Source organism: Blennius ocellaris (genome assembly GCF_963422515.1).
Source record: "Blennius ocellaris genome assembly, chromosome: 15".
Taxonomy (NCBI): Eukaryota; Metazoa; Chordata; class Actinopteri; order Blenniiformes; family Blenniidae; genus Blennius; species Blennius ocellaris.
In genome coordinates, this window is record NC_137664.1 from 15803844 (window position 1) to 15822177 (window position 18334).

Genomic DNA, 18334 nt, shown 5'->3' on the forward strand with positions numbered 1-18334 from the left:
CCTGCTCGCATAAACACGGAGGCAACTCGATACTTCCCAGACTCCGAAGGACGGAGTATGTGGGGACCATATAATGTCCATGACCAATAATGCATCAGGAATGTGTTGTGAGGAAATCGAGGAATTTGTCATGGGGAGGGAAAAACTCGAACGTACGGGCAGGAAATTGACAGACTGTTCAACATGCCTTCGCAGTGAAATCGAATCTGCCCCTCTTGCACACGCACATTCACACACAAGAATATACAAATCTCTTTCTCAAACACGTAGAGGGACTCCATGCTAATGCACGAGCACATGTGTGCAAGAAGGGGGTGGGAGGGGGGTGGAGTTCACGTCAAACAAAATCTGTTCCTCTAACATGACACTCTTCCTTCCTCATGCTGGATTTACAATCAGTTTTCACACGGACAGCTGTTGGCGTTGGTTTGGCTTTTCTGTAGCTACAATTCGGATTTAGGATCGCAAGCAAAGAAAATAAGTGAAGATGGATGATGTGTCCCTCCTTTACTTCTAAGATTTTAATAACAATTTCCGGAGTAGAATTACCACAGGAAAAAAAAAAAAAAAAAAAAACACTTTCACATTAAGCAGCAGTAAATAATTGTGTATACTGCAACCAACCAAAACAATGTTTCAAGTGAGCGTCGTTTTTGTTTTTGAAAAGTTTCGCGTTCACGCAGCAACGTCTTGAAAACGATGTCAGAGTGGCAGAAACACTTTAAGAATTCGAAAGGAGTCTGAGAATTTTCAAAAAAGTTCTACCCTGGGCGCTGTTTTCAAGAAGTTGCTATGAAAGTGTTGTGTCTTGTCTTTCAAAATATATTGTTGGGTAAATGAGGTTTGAGACATTTTGTGATTACAAAACATGAATAGAGTCCCGTCAGCTGCAGCTACAGTGCGACACGTATGTACTATAAAACAAGCGGCTTATGGACAAAGAGCAATGATGGAAGCGGGGGCGTGCGAGGATAGCTGCAGTCATGCCTGTCAGTGATGGGGCTGCTGCAGGTGGCCATTAAGAGCAATCACAGAGCCACAGATGGAGCATGTAAAGGTTGCATCTGGCGGGTAAAATAGCAGAAGGCAAGCATGACTGCAGCCTCCGGGCTTATACTTGACGAGTCCATTGGTTTTTGAGTGTTGCATTTCTCGAAAACAGGAAAAAATATATATGAGCACAGTCGAGACAAAAAATTACATGAAGGTAAGAGTGCATGAATTTCCCTGGAGAACATGTGGAGAAAAATAAAAACAACTGCGGAATACTACTTTTTAAACTCTGGTTTACCACTGATCGATCAAGTTGAATTTGGCAGAATTTAAAAGAAGGAAAAAAGTCAAAGGAGATGAAACCATCAAACTGAAGAAGTGAGGGAAATATTCAAGATATTTGTAATAAATTAAAAAAAAAAAGGTTAGCCGTCCAATATGCTGGTACAACAAATCAAAACTTGTTAAAAAAACTAAAACAGAAACAAAAAAAACTGACAATGACGAGACGATAGAAAAAAAAAAAAAAGAAAAGTTGCCCATGAAATGACAAGGGAAATAAAAAATAAATTTAAATATGTATCCTAATGAGTGGAATTGCAGGGAAACAGATGGTGTGTTCAGCTGGTGTTTGGACCGGGGTTTTTTATCCACCACACATCAAGTTGTTGGCCACAGAGCTGTGGCGCTTCACAGGCAGCCAGTTTACATGCTATGTCCGGTTTTGTTTTTGCCAGGGTTACTTCCACATTAATGACACTTATTTGCTGGGGGACGTCGATGTGAGGGACATGCCTCTCCAAAATGACCCTTCACATTACTATTGCCTGTAGCTATGATGCTGGTGAAAGAACTCCACGCCTCTAATATTAGCACAGAATTTGAATGAACATCTGAATCGGTGTTTATGTTTTAATTAGTGAAATCATGTCAAGGGATTTGAAAGGCAGAAAAAAATATGTCACATTTGTACATCACAGTTGTTACTTTATCGGATTTTTACCTCTGAATGGTTGATTTCCTCTGTGCCTGCAAATTGAGGCAACAGTAAATGATAAATGACACATAAATGTTACAAGTATTTTCATAAAACTGAAATGCCAGGGAGTTACTGCACTAAGGGAATGCATTATTATATTCAACGCAAGCAGTTGAATGTGCAGAAACAATGGATTTCTAACTTGGGCCAGCTGCATTAACTTTAAAATGTGGTCATCTCGACCTGTCTAAGAAGAAAAATGCAGATCATTACCACAATGGCCTACAAATACATGCTTCCACCTTTGTTTTGTTTTTTGTAAGCCAATGGAATCAATTGAGCCCAATTATAAGATTGTGAACGGTCTTTTGAACAGGTTCCTTTAATCGACTTCTCTTGACAACAGACAAAAAAAATATCCATCAGGAATATACCTTCAGTTGATTTGTCCAATTCAAATCATACCATATGATGCAAAAAGAAGTCTGAGAAAAAAAAGAAGAAACTGGCTGTAGATGTATCCAGCAACAGAAATAATTTGCACAAATACGACCTGCATGATCACATAAACAGAGTCATCCACTTCAGTATTAAGTATACCCTGCTAGGTTGCAGTTGGTTGGACTGCTTGTTTTGTGGCATAATTCTTGAAACAACAGCATGCCACGATTACTCCCCATCCTAAAGATGCTCTGTTGTACCTCCGGTGACTGTGGAGACTTTTTAAAAGCAGTAAACTCATATTAATGTTCAAGAAACCAGTTTGAGACGACTGCTGCTGTGTGACATGGTACATTATCCTGCTGAAAGTAGCCATCAAAAGATGCTACACTGCACCAACAAAAGGGTCGACACGTTGCACCTCTGGTGTTTAAATTGTGATAAATAGGTACAAAAAGGCCCAACGTGTACAGAGAAAAATACCTCACTCTATCACAGCAGCACCAGCAGCTTGTTGATACAAGGCAGGGGTGGATCCATGTTTTTATGCCGTTTACCCAAGATTTTTCCATCAAGAAGTTGCAGTGGAAATCGAGACTCATCAGGGCCAGGGACCCTTTTTTCCAATCTTCAGTGACACGGCTCGCCACTTTTAATGAGCTGTGTCAGCGGGTGATTAGATATTTGCAGCAAGGAGAAAACACGCAGGTGTACCTAACGTTGTGGCTGTAGTCAGTTTGCTTTTTAAACTGTATCCATGCCATGGAAATACCAAATATCTGTTTTTGTGAAAACCTTTGGCAAAATTGCCCCTATCAAATATAACCTGAGACATCCTCAAATATACATCATATAAATATGATAGGCAGGCACACACACACACAGACGGGAGGTGCAGTTATTTCAGGTATGTGAGCTGATTCCTTTTTGATCCTTCCTGAGAAGGTACTCTTTTCTACTTTGCCTCCAAGTCAAAGAGCTCTTCTCTCTCTCTCTCTAGAGAGAGAGAGAGAGAGAGAGAGAGCGTTCACGTCTACCTGGGGGAAGATCCACGTAAAAGACAAACGGTATCCCGACTCTGACATACCAATGAGAGTCTACATGTGCGAAGGTGAGCCGGGGCGTTCTTGTGTGCGCATGTCGGGATAAGCAGCGAGCGCTGCTCGGCACGAGGTTTCCCCGTGCTCGCCTCCTCACAAACTGTGTGACGATGTCTGCACTCACACGGAGGACCTGTGGGCTTTTTGCGTGCCACGTTACACGGAGTGCCTGCAAAAGTGCCGACTGTGGATTTGATATGTCTTGTTAGCCACAGGTGCAGCGAGATGCTGACGCCGCTTACGGAGAGGCAGAAGAATGAGTTTATTTATCTGCACGTCGTTCTCACGCGGACGTGGACGCGTAAGGCACGCACACACACACACACACACACACACACACACACACACACACACACACACACACACACACACACACACACACACACACACACACACACACACACACACACACACACACACACACACACACACACACACACACACACAGTCATATACAGGAATTCAAATATATAATCAAGAAACGCAGCACGCAGCTGCACATTGAAACTTGTTCAGAGACTGACAAATAAATATGCATCCATGCATTCTCATGCGTTGTAACACACCGGGGAGGGTTGTGGGATCTTCGGCTCCTTGCCAAAGTAAATAGAAGAAAATGCCAGCATTTACATTTTCTGGTGTTGAGGGAAACCTGACAGCTTTCACTCAGTGCAAGTAAGAGATTTACAACAATCCTTCTGCATCTGGGTATGAATGTTGGGGCATTCGTGTGGGAGAGTACAGCATGTGTTTCTGTGATTGTTAAACTACATGAGGTCAGCACAAAACATTGTCTCCAGATTGTATCTATGTTGTTTCATGCATGTTACAAAAGAGACATGAACTGGTTTTGTAAATAATCATCTTCCATTCAACCCATATTTGTGTAACATCCGCAAGTTCGTAGTATAAATATAAACAGCAAGCCTATGCCTGTAGGTAATCGTGAACCCATAGAAAAACACAAGATGGGACTGCAGCATTTATGTAGTGATATTTTTTCAATGACTCAAAGTTGAAGGATACATTTACGTTGTGATTATGAACTTCGATGTCTAAACTCCATGGAAAACAAAAGTTATATTCATTATGTTATTGTATTAAAACTATTTGGGGGATTTAAGACAGTTGATCATGTGTTTCAAAACACGTAGCTTCAATTCATGGTTTTATATTAATTTATGTCCTAAATTTGTGCAATTTCACAAAGGAATGCAAGTCATTTGAGATATGGCTTCAATTTAAATGTAAGCAAGAACTGAATAAAAACCATTCTGGATATTTTTGATTTCAGGTAATTCGACTTCGAGTCATATCAACAAATTTAAAATAAATAAATAAAATCACCACAGCTACATGTTTGCCAAAATACTTATCAGCTGTGAGTCGGTTGACGCAGCCGGTCGCCTTGCAATCTCAAGGGTGGAGGTTCTCTCTTCCATCCATCGGTACGCTTGTGTGAATGCACCAAACCATATAAAGAGCTTTAAAACAGCTGGAGCAGTGACAAATTGCTGTACAAGTAAATCCACTGACCATTTTCACGGGAATTGTACAAGACAAAATGAACATAAATGAAACTTGCAAGAAGAAGAAACCTCCAAGACAGAAACCACATTTCATTACACACAAAAACGTTGCCCTTTTCCTAGAAAGTTGATCAGTAATGGGTTAAAATGGCTACAGCGGCGACTTGATAGCCCTCGATTCATTACATTCTCCGCTGACTGATGCAGACAATCGGCCTCGAATTCCCCGACAGCATTCAAACAATCGCCGCTCTTCTTTTCACATTGAGATTGTCAGGTTCAATAAGATGTCTCTATTAAACATCTATCTGCTAAGACTGTCTGGCCTCCTGATAGTTCCACTTGTATTATCCTGAAAAGATTGATGGGCAATTTGCTTCAATTGATGATGGTCAATCCCTCCGGTTTTGCGCAAGGTTGTTTTGACATTGCAGCAATTTGGTTTCTAATTGTACTCTTGATTCCTCCACCTCATATAAAATACACAGACGGCCTTAATGGAAGCTCTATACTTGCTCATAAACTTCATAAACTTCCTGACTGACGAATGGTCATCTGAAACATTTTAACCACAAGCATATCTGTCATGAAGTGAAACTCCAAGAGTCTTCGACTGACATTCTCTGAAGTGTAAATGGTTGAACTGGTGGTACAAGGAAAGCAGAAGTCACTGCAACTTGTTTTTGGACTAATCACAATGAATCATGAGCACGTTTCCTGTCATTAGGGTTATTTTTGTATGGGTAACACCCCCATCGGTTATTTTAATTTATTTTATTCAAACTTCTTTTGTTGAGCTGTTCACTTCTTTTCCAGCTGAATTTACAAATACAGTCTTTCTCCCCGTCTCTTTCATTCACCCGACACTCCCCTCCCCAACACGCCGCTCTTAAACTCCATCCAATGCCCCTTACACCCACCCCTTTCCTCTCCCTCTCCTCATTTCCCTGCCTCTGCCTTGCAGCAGCTAACCAATAAAGGATGTTGTTAATATCATTAGGCAGACTTCCTCTCCGGCCAAGTGCCCGGCCCACTGCCTTTCAGCCATAATCAAGCGTGCACACTAACTATCAAAGGAGACATTGCTAATAAACTACCACAGTGGAGCGGAAAACACACACGCACACACATACGCTCCTGCTGAGAAAATACTGTTGGGGAAGGCGCAGTGAAATGAATGTGTGTGTAGGGTGGGTGGCTGGGGATGAGGTAGCAAGGCGTCACTGTGGGTTACTTAGACAACACTAATAAAGTATACTCTAACAGCAAACATGGTCTGAGGCAAATCGGCCACTTAAGCGCACTCAATTAATTGGGGTTAAGGGACACATAGCCCCTACATAGGCAGACAGTAGCTAATAGAGTGTCCTCTGAGAAGAGGTAAATACTGTCAGTTTAGTGGGTTTACATTGGAGAAAAAATAGGGAGGGACTTATGGAGTGAGGTCTTCCTGTTGCTCTGCAGTCCGGCTGTACTGTACATCATCTCTGAAATGGTCCACATTGTTTTAGTGTTTTCTCCTGCTGGCTAAAAGTGAGGGTTCATGCATCACGACTTAAATAATGTCTCATCGGAAAGTGTGAATAAGAGTTCAATTTGCGTAGAATAAAAAAATAGTGATGGCACGACAATAACACACTGAAATAAGGCTTTGGTTTAAATGAAGAGGCACAGAGGAGACCAGTTTTACACTCCTCATTCTGCACAGTGCTTTGGCAACATCATTTTAACTCTCTGATTATAAACTAGTCTTTGACCTTGATTGCTTTAATTTGCATCAACCAGATACTGACTGAATGAGGAGCGTGTTACTGGACTATGTTTCTCTAATTATGATAATATACTTGGAAAAGCAGCTGGAGCACCATGTGAGAAACACTGGATGTACTTTACTCTGCCAGGGCTTCGTGCAAAGTCTAATGTTACAATTATTCAATGTCTGAAGAAACCCATTTGTGACCCTGGTGAGCAGTGAACAATACAAACATTTGAGCATGAAGTGATGGACTGAGAGAAAAATGTCAAATGCCAATTGGAAACTTCTTTTTGAAAACTCAACACTGAAGTTGCATTTCAAGGAATGCCAGAAGACAAGGACATTTATGTGCAAATGTGAAACAATAACACTGATTATACAAAATGCTTTCCTCATCGAACCAAGTGGAAAATGTTCTGAAAATGACTTGACACCATAAAGGAAATAGAAATAATGTGTAAAAGTCTATGCTCCACAATATGTTGTACGTTCCTCCCACATTTCAACATTAAAGTTGTCCCTGAGACACCTGAGATTGAAAATATGACGAGTGGTACAACGTGTACAACACAAGAGCAGATCGTCTGCGTGGAAGTGGTAGCTCCTCTGGATACACCGCTCAGTCTTACAGAGTGGTTCTGGATTTACTCTTACCAGTTGTATGTATTAAAAAAAAAAATAAAATGCCTTTCTTATGACCCTTTGTCCAGTCCTAGAATACAACAGGTTAAAAACGCTTAAATATTTTAAACGTTAATAAAACCTAGTTGGGATTTACACTAAACATATGTGTTGTCTGTCTTCAATGGAGTTTTTGCATTGATTGGGAAATGACGGGCCATGATCGAACAACCGGAAAATCAGTACCTGCAATTAATAGTATTCGGGAATGCAAGAAAGTTCAAAGTTTTGAAGATCGAAATAGTTCCCAAATTTTCCACAATTTACAAACAGAAGCCACTATTTCCCAGCAACGGTTGTCAAACATGCAGTGTGACACTGTTTTCAAAAAGTTATCTCTCTCCAATCACCATTGTTACACAAGCATACGCCTGGAACACGATGAAAGCTTTCCATTTGAAATTGTTATGTAAAAAGGACCTGTGACCGATGCTACAAACAACCCCCATTTCATTCTGTATTCAAGAAGAGCGCATAATAGAGTGAGTAACGGTGGTAAAGTGACATAAACATCGACATGGTACATTTGACTTCCCTGCCTTCTGCTTTTCAACACAAACAGATTAGGAAATCCACAAGTATCACCTAAGCCATCGGATTTTGTTTTTACAGTGTTATGTGGTCTCTGCTGAGCTCTACTGTCATGGTTTATTTATCTTTTTCTCTCTGCACTGTAATGGAAATATAAAAGGGTACATTGATTAGTGTTTAAGGATCAGGCTTTAATAGATTAAAAGCCCCCTGCTCTGAGAGACACACACACACACACTCACTCGCTCTCATACACAAACACACCAGTGGGCTAATTTACAGATGGACATGGAACGAGATGGACGCAAGCAGTAACATGTGTGTGCCACGTCTTCATGCACTTGAGTGAACAAAAACATTAGATGGACAACTCTGCGAAGATACAAACACCAAGAAAAGGCAGTGCCAGAGGCATAGCCCTGAGGCCTTCAACAGTTTATATATATATATTTCATAACCAAGATAAATGAATACCTCAAAAAAATTTCCCAAAATCAGAATAAATCTGCTCGCTGTTATGAAGTGGGTGCCCCACTGCTGATTTTCCGATTGATGGAAAATCCATGCATTTTTAATGTAGTACATTATTAATAAAGTGGCATGGTGCAGGGCTGGTGAGCATTTCTTACACACAAGGGTGGTGATGTCAGGTTTCACTCTGTGTTTAAAAAAAAATAAAATTAAAAAGTCATGAGAATGAATGAGAGTGGAAGTGTTTCAGCATCCCACTGCTAATGTACTATGAGAAAAGACCTGAACATGGTGCAACAGTCGATGTGTGGGGAACGAGAAAAACAAAGAAACAAAAAGATTTACGAGGACCTGAGTTGTAAAAGCGGAGTTCCATATTGTGTTTTCAACTGCATTTTACACCTATTCTGAGAACATGATCGGCCAAAATCAATACACAATTTACACATATTCTAGAAATATATCTGCATACATGACAGTGATTCAAAATCTGTTTTTATATGACTTCCAAGTTTACTTCTTTCCCTGCCTTCAGTATATTAAACTACCAAATATTAAATTATGCTTAAGATTGAGTGCATTTCTACCTTTTTTTTTTTGATGCATCTACGAGACTTTTCAATTTCATTTCCAAAAAGTCAAATGTTTCCATGGCAACATTTCGAAAATGACAGAAACGCTGTGTCGTTTTCATGATGGGCCACTAGTGAGTGCTCTTGGTTGCTTTTGTAATGAGACCACACACACACATGCGCCCAGGTAACAATACACTTAAATGCAACAATTCAAATGTACTGTCATGTTTGTATAGTAATCAGTTTCAAATGCTATACTAGCTACACTTGTGTCTATCTTCTGCACAAGTGAAGGTTGTCAATTTTGCCTCCAACAATCCTTTTAAGTCTTTTTCTTTCCATCATGCATGCATATCTCCCTCTTCTCTGGCATCAATCACATAATTGGACATAACGTTGCTGGCTTCCCGTGTGTTCACCATCTTTCTTTTTTCTTGCACTCGTGTGCTTTGGGCCTTTCCAAGGTCTACGCTCATCACAATCGTGTCTGTTGAAGGTATTTCCTAACCTCTAATTTCCTCCCCTCACCTCCACTTCCCCTCTTATTGCTTTGAGTCTTCCTCTCCCACATTTGACCACAATCACAGTGACTGTGAGCCTCTGCCAGGTCCATACACTCCTTTCATTGCCTCTTATTTCCTGCAACCTTCTTTATACTCCCAATCAAGCCTGATGGTATCCTTCCATAAAAATGCCTTCTGCTCCATAATTGAATCTCCCACGCGCTTATACTTTTCTTGTTTCTCTTCTCTGACCACAATCACTTTGTTGTTAGCAGCCTCTTCACCTCTCGAGGCACGTTTCTGGTCCTCTTGTCTCTTTTAATCCCTCCCTCTGGAAGACACAGATGTTGTTAGCTATGCCGAGGCTTACTTCTCCCCTACCCTCCTCAGTGCCTCTTATATTCCCCCGTTCTGCCTCGGGTGAGAGCATTCTTACCTGTTGTTAAACTCAACTTTTCCTGTCACTTCTCTTGACCTCCAGTTCCACTCAAGAAGTGACCACAGCGTGTTGTAAGCTTCAGCTGACCTCTGTTTGTCTCACTTCTCTCCGTCACTCTGCCTGACAATAACACTCCACTCACTTTTTTTTAGGATGCAGAAAACAGACAAGGTTACCAAGTACAGATATTTCAAACGTGTCATTTATCTTTGTGGTCCCCAAACGAAAAGTGGTATGAGTGTGTGACTTCATGATGAATGACAAACATTGTTCAATACTTTGCTTAAAAAAAAAGCATAGTCAAACACACGCTGACTGAGAAAGTATCCAGGATAGACAGCAGAAGTTGGCAATTTATCTCAAGATAAGTCTATGAGATTTATAACTTTCAGATTAACAATTTTCAACCAGCTCAAGATTACTGAAATGTATTTTTTGTAATTTGCAACAATGAACTGAAAATCTTCAGCAGACCAGCAACAGAAGGTGTCCCGTGTTCATGTCTACACAGGGGGCCTTCAGGTTAAGTGTAGTTATCAGTACTACATAGTGATTGTGCTTCAACCAAAGATGTGCATTGTACAGAGACATCTAATGTTTTTGCTATTTTTCCCCACAGCATCCCCCACCACCACAGCCCCCTACCCCCACCCTGACACACACACACACACACACACACACACACACACACACACACACACACACACACACACACACACACACACACACACACACACACACACACACACACACACACACACACACACACACACACACACACACACACACACACACACACACACACACACACACACAAAATGTTTTAAATCTTTCAATCACAAAAAGAGAGCAAGCCAAACAGAAAGACTATCCTAAACTCGCTATGAGGTGAGAGTGCTAACCATGACACTGATGTGCACCAATATCCTATTTTGTCCTATTTCAAATGTGTGCCCATGACACAGTGATGCCCTGCTTGTATCAACAACACTCTACATCAACAAGCCAGTTGATATAACCTCCATTCCAATTCTAGCAAGACTACACGTGAACCTTTGTCTTGTGTTTGCCTGGTATAATTAAAAGCGACACTTATGTTTTATTAACATTGTCCATACAACCAAGATGTTAACAAACTCACAGTAGAGACACACGAGTAGACAGAGAGAGACATCTTCTTCCCAACAGAATAGCTAATGACTCCTCCATACAATGTATGACAGCACTGCATACATCCCGCGCTGTATTGTACGATTGCCTGGAGGCGAATTTACTCCAATCTGCTTATATTCCAGATGCATATTTATATACACCGCGTGCATGTGTCTGTGGAACTTCCCGAAAGTGAGCACTTTATATGTCAGCATGATGAATTGAGTGCATGCTGTTTGCTAGCATGTGTTCATCAAACTGTGCAGCTGCCATCAGGTGGTTATGCCATCATCCCATAAAAAGTGGCTTTTAGAAGTTAGGTAGTAGTAGTAGCGTTTGCCCCCTACCGGCGGAGGCAGCATTCGTTTGTCAATGTACACAAAAGCTTTGAGGGGCTCATGTTTTGGACTGACTAATGCATATTCATCATTGCTTTTCAACATTTCCCTCCTTTCACGGCTTGTTTGCTTTGATCCAAATGTTAGAGGAGTCAAACTATTCTACCGCCTGGTTTGTGAGAATTCTTCAAGGGTCTGAACACAGAGCTGTTATGCAGCAGATACACACAAAAGTGACGCACGCATGCACGCGCGCTGACTCACACGCCAGTGCATAAACTGACAGACAAAAAGGCCATTTCTCAAAAGCAGACAGGCTGAAAAATAGAGCAAGGGAAATAAGAAATGGGGCACAAGAGAAAAAAAAAATGCATGTTTTAGGTGAAAATATTATCAAGTGCCGCCGCACAAACTACAGCTGCCACTTTAAGATGCCGATCCACAGTTCGAGGGCATGTTCTGAGTGGTGAGAGCAAGGAGTGCCTTCGCATCCGCGCGTCCTCTCCGTGTTAAAAATGTACAAAGAAAGCGCCAAAGTTCTTTCGGATTACCAAAATAATTACACACCGAGTCCCCCTCCGAGCCAGATTTTTCAAGCTCTGAACACGGAGAGGAAACCGTCGTAAAGCGCAAGAGCTCAGAAATGCATGTGAGGCGCCTTAATTGGGGCCAAATCTTAGCAAAATCTTGTCATGTTTTCACACCCTTAGGTGCAGTTAGATAAAAGCACACAGCAAGTGGCATATCTAACTAAAGAGAGCGAGAGAGAAAGAAGGAGAGAAGCGTGGGAGCTGTGCATTGCGAGAGATGAGCACGGGCTTTGTAATGTCTTCGGCGCTGTTTGGGGGCTCGTCTCGCTTACAAAGCTCCCGTCCACGTTTGTTTCACAGTAGTGAATAAAACGGCTCTGATGCACGCACGCATATACACACAATCACACTTTCTAAAAATCCTTTTTTTTTTTTTTTTTTTTTTAATCGCATCCCTCACAGCTCCGGCTCCCCCTCCCTTTCACTTCCCTCTCACACACTCCCCCTGTTGAAAGGTTGAGGCTTTCTGTCACAACTGAATCCGACACCTGACTTTGTTTATCAGATCCTCTCAAATCCCTCACCAAATCTAATTATGCTGAGCTTTTAGCATTTACAAGTAACTAAAGCTATAAATATCTGTAACTGAATATTCAGATTAGATCAGTAATCTCCTTTTGTCAGATGAGAAGGCTAATGGATAACAGCTTTCACGGCATATTAATTAATTTTCACCCTGAAACACGATGAGCAGCAGGTGAAATGTTGATTAAATACGTAACTGACGCAGTTCGCATCGACGCAGCCTTGCCCTCTTCTACAGCTGCTTCTCCGAATCAACCAAATCCTGGTTTATTGAAACGAGCCCATTTACCTAGAAAAGTCCTAACTTCAACCGAAGACGATTTTGTTTTCCAGTAAATAAGTCTGGACTTGCTAAAACCAAACAGAGTGTTGTCAGAAAGTGGTGTTGCTTCTACTAACAAACAAATATTTGGAAGACATACAAACACCTGCTTTAAGCAGAGCCAGCCAAGACACAAAAATTCCTACTTCAGCAAAGGTTATGATTACCAGCCTTTTTTTTGTCTCAGATTTATGTGAATAATAAAATGGACTCTTCAGCTACTAATTTCAACTTTCTCTTCTTTAATCAAACCATTTTTCTTGAATACACAAGTTCTTTCTTAAACTACACTGGGAAGAAGAGTCTGTCTTGAAAATAGAGTTATTCAGGAAGACATGACATGACTAAAATGACGGGGTATTCAATATCCACACAGCACCAATAAAATAATAAGAGGACGCTATGGCGCTATCTTGGAATTCTCAAGTTAATCTCTGGAAGATCACCGGGAGGCAATCAGTGATTTGTTCAAACTCTTAGAAAAGAAATGTTTCATTTCTTTCAAAATTTTAATATGCTTCGAGTTGAATTGTAGAAATGGGCTTTCTCACAAATCTGCTATCAAAGCTTGGTGTTGGGCTAAAATATAGATTTTTTTTCAATGGGTGCATTTATTTCAACTCCTTGTGCCTAATATTTTGTTCCAAATAGTTCATGTGGGCATGCAAATAGCTTCTAACAAAGTATAATAACTTGATTACTTGTCAACGAGTCAAAAATCTGGTGTCCTGAAAAGTGAAGGTGCAAACCTTTTAAAAGTCAGGGAAATCTGATTAGAAAATCCTTGAACAATATTTCATAATTCTTACTTCAGACCAGAAATCATTTTTTAATGCACCCATATGCCTAAAAGATGATCATTTTATCTCAATCTGTTTTGTTACCGAGGTGAGAAAACTCTTTGTACCTCCCTGCCTCGCCCCCCAACCCTTTTCCACACCAGCTTCCAATTTGTAGCTTTTGTGTACGTTACAGCACCGAGATTCGCACCCCCCCCCCCCCCCCCCCTGATCAGACATGTGCTCGGACATCTGTCTGAGGATGTTTACCCAAGCAGTAAGTATGTTAGGGGAAATATTATCCTAGTTTTACCTTACCTTTCTTCTGTGTGAAGCATAAACATCAGCATTGCAAAGTGGGGATGGGAGAGGAGAGGCAAGGAGAGCAAGAGAAAAAAGGAAAAACTGTTCGGGGAGTAAAACTGAGTGGATCTGAGAGAGTAAGGAGAGAGGAGCTATAAAAAGAGATGGGAGAGGAAAAGACCGGGGAGAAGGATGGGTGAAGACAGACAAATCAGCAAATGAGGGAAGAGAAGTTGACAAAGAACGAGAAGAAAAAGTTGACAATTGACTTTTGATCACATCTCAATCAAGTAGCGTCGCAAAATTGCTTCAAAAAGTCACTGTGGTGGTTTTGTGTGTCGCCACAGATCCCAAACTAAAACAACTTAGTATTCCTTAAGGTTAAAATAGTGACTTTTTTTTCTCTTTGCTACTAAAAAATTCCATTCCTACTCTCTGCTGAAAAACATCTTTGCGGCAAGAAATAAAATGTGCATTTTAAAATCCACACTTTTTTTTTTTTTTTTAGACAGTCAACATTCAAATCAATGTGTCGTTTTACATGGGTGTCTGTGGTACTTGGCATACAGACGTATGCAGACGCAGATGACACACACACACACACACACACACACACACACACACACACACACACACACACACACACACACACACACACACACACACACACACACACACACACACACACACACACACACACACACACACACACACACACACACACACACACACACACACAAAGACAGGCCTCTTCCCGCCTGGTGTTGCTTCCAGCCTAAAACCAAACCATGTGTGGGAGCTATCCTGTGCTGGCCTAAACTGTATGCCCTCGCTGGTGCGGGGCCTTTTCTACCCGAAACATGATGGGAAAAGACTGTCGCTCTGCCCGCTGTCCTGTCTTTGACCGGGCCTCTCTGCGCGCTCCCGACACTCAGCATCTGTTATTTATTCCTGCTTTTTCACCTCTTTTTTTCTTGTTAGTCATTATCGTGCATCTGCCTATCCTCTCTAATCCGCTCGCCTGCGTTCCTCCTCTTCGCGCCCCTTCGCCACTGCTCCGTCCCTCTGTCTTTCCCTCCCTCAAAACTTTTTTTTTCTTTTCTGTCACTCTTTCTATTTGCATCCACCCCTCCTTCCCCTAAAAACGTCCCCATCGGTCCCTCCCGCTCCACCACCACCACCAACTAGGCATGAAAACGCTGCTCCATTAAGGAGTGGCTGGGCTAAGCCCAGTCTGACACACACTGCTTTGATCAGCCGTGAGCCGGGCTAAACACCCCGCTAAACTCCCCAGTCTGAGGACAGGGGCAGGAGGGGGGGTCGGGGGGGGGTGAGGTGTTCGCTGAGGGAAAGTAGCGAGAGAGAGAGAGAGAGAGAGAGAGAGAGAGAGATGGTACCAGATGGCTTAAAGTGAAAAGACAAAAATAGAGGGGTTCGATTTGCTCCTTCACATCTCTTCTTTCTTTTTTTTTTTTATCACTAGTTTGTCCACTCTTCTCCATGTCGTACCCGGAACGCACCACAAAAGGTCTCTGCAGGTGCACAACTAATGAGAGTTCACAGGAGGAGTGAACGCAATGAGAACAGGCAAACAATGAATTTGGCCAGATATTTAAAAAAAAGTTTCCAGACAAATCGTGTCGGACTTAATTGCGCCAAATCAAAGTAAGACAAGACAAGAAAGATAATAAATCAGAGTCTAAACAAGAAATAGCGGCCAAAGTTTCCAACATACACGCAGGCAAGATACTAAACCAGTAAGCAGCAGCAAAAAGACAAAAACCTCCCGTCTTTTTCTCCTAAGGATTGAAGAGAAAAGGGATTTCCGCTCGGCGCTAATCAATCAGGCCGTGATAATGGCTCCCATGCCTAGCTGTCGACTGGAAGGGTCAAGGCATCCCGTGACCCAGCGCCCAGGGCCCGGGGGCCAAAGCCTCTCTCAGAATAGCACCCCAGGACGGACTCCCCGGGCTAATTGTCCAAGCCAGTGTCAGCCTTTTCAATGCCCCCCCCTCCATCTCCTCTGCCTGTCACACACCTCCCTGCTTCACCTCCCCATCCACCCCCTTTGCACCCCCCCCCCCCCCCACACACACACACACACACACACACACACTCCCTCCTCACAACTCTGTGATCATTTCCAATCTTTTTCATGCAAACTATGGAATCTCACAGTTCTATAAATTGTGACAAGGCAAGAAGGTGATACACGAGGAGAAAAGTTAATGAAATCGCAGGGATGCGAGTGAGGAGAGAGTGCGAGATGACGAGAAGATCGGTGGCGGCAGCCGGAGTGAGCACGGTGGAGAAAGGCGAACAGAGAGGATGGATGAGAGGCAGGAGTGCAGACGAGCGGGCGAAACCTCCAGAGTTGGGACAGTGACACTGTCCCTCTGTGTTTCCCGCCTCACCAGCTCCACAACACATCACTCATATCCCCGGGAGCGCAGTGACAGGTCTATCCACTTCCATCTGCATATCAATGGCTTTCTATTAATCACAGCCAGATCAGCGTGTGTCTCGGGGAATCTGCTCCACATCACTGTGACTGACCACCACAATGCAAACCGGCACACAAAAGCTCCCAAAAGACACACACACACACACACACACACACACACACACACACACACACACACACACACACACACACACACACACACACACACACACACACACACACACACACACACACACACACACACACACACACACACACACACACACACACACACACGAACAGGAGTCCAAGCAGACCCCACTCCAGCTCGGCGCAATGGCATTCCTCCCATTCCAAGCGCACGCTGCTAATTAACAGCATTAGATCCTCACAGATGAGAGGCAGAGTTGGATGGAGAGGTATTCCAGTGTTGCACCAGCACCACATCTCCGCTCTCTCCTGTCACCTCTCTTGTCTTTTTTCTTTCTTTTTTTTTTTTCATCCTTCCATCCACTAACTCTCATTCGCTCTTACAGTGTCTCCTGTCAGGTCCTGAAGAAGAGGAAAGTCCACCAAGAAAAAAAAATAAAAAATAAAATAAAAAAGGGAAAAATAATGAATGGAAATTAGCTACTCACTGAGAGCTTCTCTTTTTTTTCTGTATTTTTGTCCTGATCTGTCACTCCTTATCCTCTTCTCCAGTGTGGCAAAAGGTGGGAGTGTGTCTATCCCGGCGGGTGTGCGATGTGTCAGTCCGATAGAGGAAAGTTGCCGTGCAGGAGCATGTATGTGCGTGTGTGTGTGCGTGAAGAGAAGGACGGATAGAGAGAGAGAGAGAGAGAGAGAGATAGAGAGAGAGAGAGAGAGAGCCAACGTGTGCGTCTGTCTCTGCGTCTCGCACTGCTCTGACTGAGCAAGCCGAGGCTGTTTTAAACAGGCTGCTCTCCCCATGTGACCAGCCCAGCCACAGGCAGGAATACATTGAGTCTCTCTCTCTCCCTCTCTCTCTCTCTCTCTCTCATCCATACACACACACCATGTCCACAGTGCACCCCCTAGCCACCATCCAGGGTAGTGGAGGGAACAACACACACACACACACACACACACACACACACACACACACACACACACACACACACACACACACACACACACACACACACACACACACACACACACACACACACACACACACACACACACTACAGAATAAAATATGGAAAATCCATGATTCATGCCAAACACAAACACATAAATGCAGTACTAGTATTTTTTATTTTTTATGGATAATTGTAATCCAAGGTAACATTTCTAACTCCTAAGTACTTGTTTTCCCATATATTTCATTGTGATTAGTACACGGTAGAAACACAACTATAACTCAAAGAATGTGACCAAAAGTTTGCATATTAAAAACATTTTTTTTGTTTGTTTGTTGACTGACTTAAATTAAAATGTGATTTTTTTTTTTTTTTTGAGAACTAAGTCACTTAAGCAGGGGTGTCAAACACTGGTCCGCAATAGGCTCCAACCAACCCGCTAATTGTAAGCAAATTGTAAAAAATTATATTGATTTTCTAACATTTCTTAAGTGTAACAGATACAACACAACACAACACAACACTGACACCCGATCTGAGATATCGATGATGTTGGAATGAAAGATATCCCACTATCAAATTAGCATTAGTCTAAAGGCCATGCAGACATGGTGAGTTTGTAAAAAAACACCCATAATACAACAGCTGGAGGAGAAGGTTTTTTTTTTTATATATATATATTTTTTTCACTGTATTTTGCATTAGAGGGTTTCAATAAAAAATGCTTTATGTCAAGATAATAGTGATTTTCAAAAGTAATTACTTGGTTTTGCCAAAATGC

The 18334-nt window shown here is 42.1% G+C and overlaps 1 protein-coding gene across 1 annotated transcript in view; it reads right to left on the bottom strand.

Annotated features, from left to right (window-relative positions):
• The window catches only part of cntfr (ciliary neurotrophic factor receptor), a 271731-nt gene extending 254396 nt beyond the window's left edge, over positions 1 to 17335 (bottom strand). The window contains exon 1 of the mRNA XM_080510318.1: positions 17089 to 17335. The gene's annotated coding sequence lies outside the window, so the exon portion shown is untranslated. The remainder of the gene's footprint in view (positions 1 to 17088) is intronic.
• Between the last annotated feature and the right edge of the window lie 999 nt (positions 17336 to 18334).